Here is a 7,912-nt window from a genome sequence, read left to right as displayed (position 1 = left end):
TTAAGAAATCTTGGTAAAGGCAAATGAAAGAGTTTCACGTGAGAGTGTGGGAAGAACCCTACTATCCACTGATGAAAAGTGTAATTTTTATTTACTATTGATTCAGTATTTTCAAAAAGCTAGCTTTATATTTTTAGTCAGATATTTTCACCACCTATGGTGAAAATTTCCTCAGGAGAATGTTGCCTAACAAATTTGTGGGAAAACGATTGTAAACTTTCTAGGACTGTGTTTTCTTGTCTGAAGAGTTGAAACTTTATAAACTACATATATATTTTTTCACATTTCCTCACCGCTTTAATCTGTTCTGATATTAGGATTTTCCCCCCCTTTCTCACAAACCTAACAAGTTCTGACTTTTTGGTGGACGACAAATCCTACCAGCAGAGGGGGCCTTATTCTGCTTGGAAAGTCCTCGAAGCTCAAGGATATTTGCCGGAAACAGGATCACCCCTCCATTTGTTTGCTGAACACCACCTCCTTTTACTCTGAGTTAGTCATTTTACAGTGTCGGCACCAGCCTGTGGATCCGTCTGACAGCGGATGTGTTGTCACAGTGCAGTCTGAGATCCAGCCTTCAGCTTTTGTAAGAATCCAGTTAGCCACTGCAGAAAAACATCTTGTTAAAATTGTGAGTGTTCTGATCATTACCACATTTTTCATTATGTGTGTGGTAATCCTGGGCTGACTAGGCTGGGATCCAATTGTGTTCATTTTGAGTTGGATTCAAAATTTTAGAGTTGGAAGGATTTTTAAAAGCATCTGTTCCAACTCCCTCATGCCACAAAGTATAGACACTCAAAGAACTTATGTCCCACAGAAAGTTACTAGTGTGGAAATAGGATTGTTCGGCTTATGTGAAAAAGTCCTTCACAGCCCGCTTTAGTCCTGACTGCACTTAGGGGCTGTGCAACTTTGGGCAGGTCATTTAACCTCTGAGACTCTGTTTTCTCTTCTATAAAATAAGTAACCGCTAAAATCACTTCAGTTCTATTCTATTGGGCTCACTGCCTCTAAATGACTTAGCTTTTAGAGGTAGATGGAGTACTAAGGTTGTAGAATTATGAATGATTTGTCTTTTATTGAAAAAAGTTTATAACTATTGCATAATCTTTATCATCTATTTGCAGGCAATTCTAAGGCCTCTTCTTGGCTTTATTGTTCCTTCCTGTTCTTTAAATTTGCAAATGATTTTTACCTTTATGAGCATAGAAGGCATTAAAATTTGACTATACTAGAACAAAAATTTATAATTCCAGCATGAATGCAACAATCAAAACATTAATCCAGGACAGTAAGAGAATGTGGAAAAGTGAAAGCAGTTGGAGTATTAAGGTTGTAGCATTGTGAATGATTTGTCTTTTTTAAAAAAAGTTTATAAATGCAAAATAAACATAGTTCAAAAGGATGAAAAAGTCCATGTAAAAAGCAACGCAGAGGTGAAGGATCGCAGCCAGCCAGATATTTTAGGGGGTGGAGCCAAAGCAATCAGCAGCTCTGTGAGCGCCAGCGCTCCCCGCCAGACCCCGCTCCTGGCGTGTGCCTCAGCCTTGCAATAAAGCTTCCCCTTCTTCAGGATATTGAATTGGGGTTCAGGGAAAGCCAGACATCATGTAATCAGTTTGAAATTACAGCGTATATCTAATAAAAGCCCACAAAGCTTGCCAAAAAAAATTTTTTTTTCCTGAATCTCTTAAAGAGCAATGTGTTTGTTAAGAAAGAGGGAGATGGGAAAGAAATCATGTATAAGAGAAACCTTTTCACAGAACCAACGCAACTTCAGACCCGACACACATACTGGCAGATAGCTTAAAATAGGAACCCCATCACCTTAGAAAGAAACAGAGAATCAGAGTGCACCTCAGAGTGAGGAGAGCCCTGTTCAGCCTGGATCCCAGGAAGGTCCACCCCATCTCTTTTCCTTCTGTTGACATAGCTGCTCTGCGGAGAGGACAAAGGTCTTTCCCACTAAGTAAAATTAATGCATTAGAGTGTTTTGATGATATACCCTACACATTTGTATTGATTCTATTAGAGACACAGGCCCCACTTCATTGGATGTGGGACCTGTGCAGTCACACAAGGCTCCACACATAGGAGGATCCTCTTTGTGCTTGGTTCAATCTCTGCTGTCACTGTTTTGAAATTCTCAATAATTTGTGAACAAGGGACCTCACATTTATATTTTGCACTGGGCTTTGAAAACTATGTAGCTGGTCTTGGCTGGGCGTTTTTTGTGAGGCTGTTCACATTGCTACATAGACTTCTTACGTTACTGCTCTGTGATTAACACTTTCAACATGCTTAGCCTGTTGGCCTGCTGTGGGCAACATGTGGCTTGCTGTGAGTTGGGTCTGTGTCGTCCCATGTGTTCTGTAGCGCAGAGTGTGGGCCCCTTCCATGCAGATTAGTCCTTTCACCTCTTGTAAGTTCCAGGTCAGCACCTGTGTCTTACACAGACAATCCAGCAGGTTCTTTGTCTCTTCCCCAAATGTCCAGAGCTTCATGCTCTTTTTACCACGGGTGCTGTAAGAACACACCACCCTTTTAGAATCAACATTAAAGGTAGTTGAGTTCTTCTGAAAACTTTGCCTGGGCAAACATTGGTGTAAATCTGTGCTACTTTGAGCATGCCACATTTACCCTCATAGGCCTTGTATGTGGCAAACGATGAAGAGACCTCTGGTGGTGTACTTCCTCTTGCTCAAACATCTGTTGATTTTTAACGTTTGATTTTCTGCAGATCAGGGTCTGCTTTAAGATTTGAAAGTGGCTCCTTTGAATGAGTAAAATACAATTTAACTACAGTTCTGTAGCATTTCTATAGCCAAAACCCCATGGGCTACACAGCAGGAGCTGGGGCCCTACTCTAGCCCCATACACAAAAGGCCCAAAGGAGAATCAGAATGGCCCTTGGGTAATATAGCTCCTTTAATATTCTAGCAATAATTTTCTTCTCCCCTGCTCCCCTCCCAGAGCAGAACAGGAAAGAAACCAAACATTGTCCTATACAAAAATGGGGCCTAATGCCCCAAGGGGGAAAGAAGAAGAGAGAAGAGGAAAAGCACCTTGTAAATTTGGGAAATACTTCTCAATATCAATTTAAACTCTATCATCCCTGGGCCTGGCACAGTGGCTCACGCCTGTAATCCCAGCACTTTGGGAGGCCAAGGAGGGCAGATCACTTGAGGCCAGGAGTTTAAGACCAGCCTGGCCAACATGATGAAACCTTGTCTCTACTAAAAATACAAAAATTAGCCAGGAGTGGTGGTGGGTGCCTGTGATCCCAGCTACCCAGGAGGCTGAGGCAGGAGAATCATTTGAACCTGGGAAGCAGAGGTTGCAGTGAGCTGAGATCATGACACTGCACTCCAGCCTGGGCAACAGAGCGACACTTTGTCTCAAAATAAATAAATAAATAATAAACTGTATCATCCCTGAAAATGAATGTGGCCATTGGATGAGACTGGCAGACACAGCATAAGAGGTGAAGGGATGAGCACGCCTATAGCTCACCCTGTTAGAAATATTGAAAAATGAATCTGACCAGTAGACTTCAGACCCACCCTTCTCCATGCAACAAGAAGTACCCTCCACCCCCCGACCACCCCACACCTTATTGTTTCGTGAGGTTTAAATAGGAACAGCCATCACTAACCATTTGGTTGAAGTCCCGGATGGTTTCTGCAGACAAAATGACTAGGGGTATTTGGGAGTGGAGTTTTCCTGAAAGAAGTGGGTGTGTGTACCTGAAGGTTGATGGGCTAGTTGTGACCTAGATTGGGAGTAGGAATCCACAAAGGGTCTTCTTCCTGTGAGCAGGCTTGTATCTTTAAAGTGCATCCCCTTTGACATTCAGATCAAAGTCCTAATTAGCAGGGGTCTTGACTTTTCCTCTGCTATATAGGTTTTTCCAAACCACATGACCTTGGATGGACTGAAGGGACAGAGTGTCAATCTTTGGTCCAGGAGAGGGACATCACCTTATCAAGTGGACCTGGACTCAGAGAGGTCAAGAAAGAAAGTAGAATGAGGCTATCTCCCTTCTCAGTGAGTGAGAGTTAGCTGCCCTCTGAAAAAGGAAAAGTCTGAGACTGGACATTGAGGTAACTGAAAGAAGCTGGGCTCCTATTGTGGCCTAGCAGGGGCACTGCACTTCTTGTGTTAACCTTCAAAAGGAATTCTGTGGAAGGGGCATTCTGTATCAAATCACCACCCAATTTCTAAAACACCAAGGACCCAGACAGCCTTAATGTTTCCCTCAGTGTAACTAAACTTCAGACAGGCTTCTTCCTGATTTGAGGCTCTGACCTCTCTTTTCTTAGAGCTTTTTTTCTTTTTTTTTTTTTTTTTGTTTTGAGACAGGGTCTTGATTTGTCATCCAGGCCGGAGTGCAGTGGTGCTATCATAACTTACTGTAGCCTTGACCTCCTGGGCTCAAGTGATCCTCCTACTTCAGCCTCTGGAGTAGCTGGGACCACAGGAGTGCACCAGCACGCCTGGCTATTTATTTTTTATTTTTTTAAAATGGAGTCTCACTATGTTGCCCAGGCTGTATTTTCTTTAGGAAACTTTTAATTGTAAATTTGTTCTCTGCTCCTTTGAGATATATGTAAATCTTTTAAACCATCCCTTGCCAGTTTTACTACCCAGAAATGTGTTTCTCAAGGATCAATGTCCTTGAAATATAATCATCAAAGAAGATAGCTTTGAGCCTCATAACATATCCTGCGGAATGACAGGAGCCTAACTTCAGTGGGTGCCTTGCTCCAAGTTGTAAAACTACCACCTGTCATAAAGATAGGAGCAGTTTGCTTTCCTTTGGGTAAAGCCAATTAGCAAACACAGCCCACACATCTCCCTCTCACTCCAGCATTCAAAAACACCCTGTTTTCCAGTGAAGTTGAATTCAGACTAAGTTCTGGCCTCTCTCCCCTATTGCAGTAGCCTTGAATAAAGTCTTTCTTGCCTGTTTAAATTTTGTGGGCGCCATTTTTGCTTTAACATCATCAATGTAAATAAACTCAACTAAAATGTATTGTGTCCCTATAAACCCTGGTTGCTTTGCAGCATGAAAAGATTCATGATTAAACTGCAAGAGCCAAAATACCTCTTGGTTTGTGCATCTTCCTGGGGGATCCTGAGACAGTGAGTTACAGTTGACACAGGAAGGAGGGATGTCACCACTATCATAACTGAAACATTGTCAGGGAGCAGCAAGAGGCTGGCTGGAGCTGGGCTGAGATAGAGCACCTGCCTCACCCCAGGCACAACTCTAAACACTTTGCAAATAATTCCTCATTTCATTCTTACAACAACTTTATGAAACAGATTTTATTAGTAGCCCCATGTTTCCAGGTAAGGTACACCTCTGACACCACAGACATTTGGTAAGCATAGAGCACTGGCACTTTGGTTCCAGGATTTCTGTTTTAACCACTAGCTTATATTTCTAAATTCTGCAGCTAGAACCAAAAAGCACAAAATCCCAAGGCATGATGGCGGGCCCACGGAGACCTGATCAGGTAACCAGGTACATGTCAGATAAGTCTCTATGTCTCTACCAGAGAGCAGTTCCCTATTTCAGGACTAAAGCAGCCCACAACAGGGCTACCATAGCATCCACCCGTGATGTCCCCTGTCTCACACAATAGGACAATTCTGCATCTCACCAATTCCTAAGGTCAGAGGGGGTTTCTTCATAAAAGGCTATGTAGGTTCTTTCTATAAATCTGCCTTCACACGACCACAAGCCTGGCAGTTCTAGGAAAAAAGGCTGTTTTTCTGCAAAGGGTGTACAAAGGTGACGGTGTCTGAGAACAATTGAACAGTATCGAAGCTGCTTCCTCCAGGCAGTTCTGAGGTGACCTTGACTAATCTCTGCAGTACATGCTGAAACTGAAATAGCCTTGACTGCCATCAAGGGCAAACTATATTCTGTACTTGGTAAGCTGAGTACCTTTTCCCCCCGCCACTTGCTCCCTTACAACTTACTTTCCTCCCTTGCTGCTTCAAAAAGTGTGGGAGAAGCCCTTTCTTTTTTTTTTTTTTTTTTTTTTTTTGAGATGGAGTCTCGCTCTGTCGCCCAGGCTGGAGTGCAGTGGCCGGATCTCAGCTCACTGCAAGCTCCGCCTCCCGGGTTCACGCCATTCTCCTGCCTCAGCCTCCCGAGTAGCTGGGACTACAGGCGCCCGCCACCTCGCCCGGCTAGTTTTTTGTATTTTTTAGTAGAGACGGGGTTTCACCGTGTTAGCCAGGATAGTCTGGATCTCCTGACCTCGTGATCCACCCGTCTCGGCCTCCCAAAGTGCTGGGATTACAGGCTTGAGCCACCGCGCCCGGCCGGGAGAAGCCCTTTCATAGAGCAAGCTGATGCTTGCACAAAGGAAAGAGAAGTAAAGTTGCTTTTGCACCTCAACTACACAAAAACGAACCCCTTTACTAGGTCCCCAAGGCCCCCAGTGTAGCCCCTGGACGTCTCTGCCTGGATAGCTGTAGGCTGGGGCACCAGGCTCACCATTTCATTCCCTGAACCTTCCTTTTTCCATCTGTGAAAAGAGAATCTCAATATCTTGCTTAGTACTCTCCAGGGCTGTTATGAGGCTCAAATGAGATAATGTATGTAAAGCGCTTTGTAAACTGTAAAATGCTTTACAAATGTAAGGGATTATTATAAACCACAATACAGTGATGTTTTATGCTTTTATAAAACTACTGGCTGGAACTGCTGTAAGGGGAATCCCTCTGGTGATTTTTATTTTGGAAACAGGAGGACTTGGGTTTGTCTCCTTGCCAGGAATTGGATTCCTGGCAGCAGCTGTTTATTCCATTTCACTCCGCAACACACATATGGCCACAGCACGCCTCCTGCAGAGCTGACAATATGTACTACTGTGTTTGAGCACATCCACGGAAAGCGTCCTTTCTCCACCCTTACTATTTCTAACTTGCCAAGTCTAACACCTAGGAAATACAGACTTTCAAATCGCATTTCACCACAGCAGTGTTTGTTTTCTTAGATGAGGTTTTTCCTCCTTAGCAACCAGAATTTTGCAAACTCTCACCACAAAAACAGTCTTCTCTTGAGCAGATTGAAAAAATTGGATGTTGCTCTTTTCAACCTTTGCCATGATTAAAATGAAAATGATATTAATATTTGTCCTGAGATGGAGCTTGGACCAGCTGAAAAGGATTAAGGTGCTAACACTTTCTTTTTTTCCTTGTACCTGCAGTGCACAGGCAGACTGGACCAGCGCTGGGTGGTGGTGCTCAAGCTTTCTGCTGCAATGGAATGGAGTGCACTGATGCCCTGCACGAATACCTGCACAGGGCAGCGTTATAGATAACCACTCACTGCTCCCTGAGGGATTTGAGATCATTCGATGTCTAAGAACTACTACTGGCTTGTAAATGTCAAGATAAATTATGAACATTTGCAGAAAAGTAACTGTTTGACTAATTTCCTGTTCCACGGAGCAAACACACTGCCCTATGTATTTAGAATCTGGTGCTGACAGCCAGGCCATGGCAAACTTCAAGGTTATAGGATCATAAATGGGATTAGATAAGCCAGACAGTGTGGCTCAGACTCCAGCACTTTAAAAATATTATTAAAACCCCAGAAAAGGCAAACAGTTTTGAAGGGAAAGTAAGATGTAACAGACTCCCACCAAGAGAGAAAAGAATCTTGGATACGATACTGGAAACTTGGTAACCCTTTGCCCCACCCACCCCCCGCCCCCGGAGCACTTCTAGAGTGCATGTTAGTTAGAATCAATCAACATTTTAGGACATAAGACATAATGCAACAAGTCATGCTTTATAGCTCAGAAAGATTTTTCTATTTGGTTTGATCCATGGCAAAAAAATAAATAAATAAATAAATAAGTTTAAGGAAAGAACAAAGAAAACT

General features: G+C 43.1%; 1 long non-coding RNA gene across 1 annotated transcript; it reads left to right on the top strand.

Moving 5' to 3' along the window:
* The first annotated feature begins 495 nt into the window (after positions 1-495).
* Positions 496-7,443, top strand: LOC141408194 (uncharacterized). Its single transcript, XR_012421272.1, has 2 exons — positions 496-631; positions 7,233-7,443. It is a non-coding gene; the product is annotated as an uncharacterized lncRNA (long non-coding RNA).
* Positions 7,444-7,912: the final 469 nt, after the last annotated feature.

This window comes from Macaca fascicularis, chromosome 12, assembly GCF_037993035.2.
Source record: "Macaca fascicularis isolate 582-1 chromosome 12, T2T-MFA8v1.1".
Lineage (NCBI taxonomy): Eukaryota > Metazoa > Chordata > Mammalia > Primates > Cercopithecidae > Macaca > Macaca fascicularis.
The sequence above is the reverse complement of the archived record's forward strand: the minus strand, read 5'-3'. Positions and strand labels throughout refer to the sequence as shown.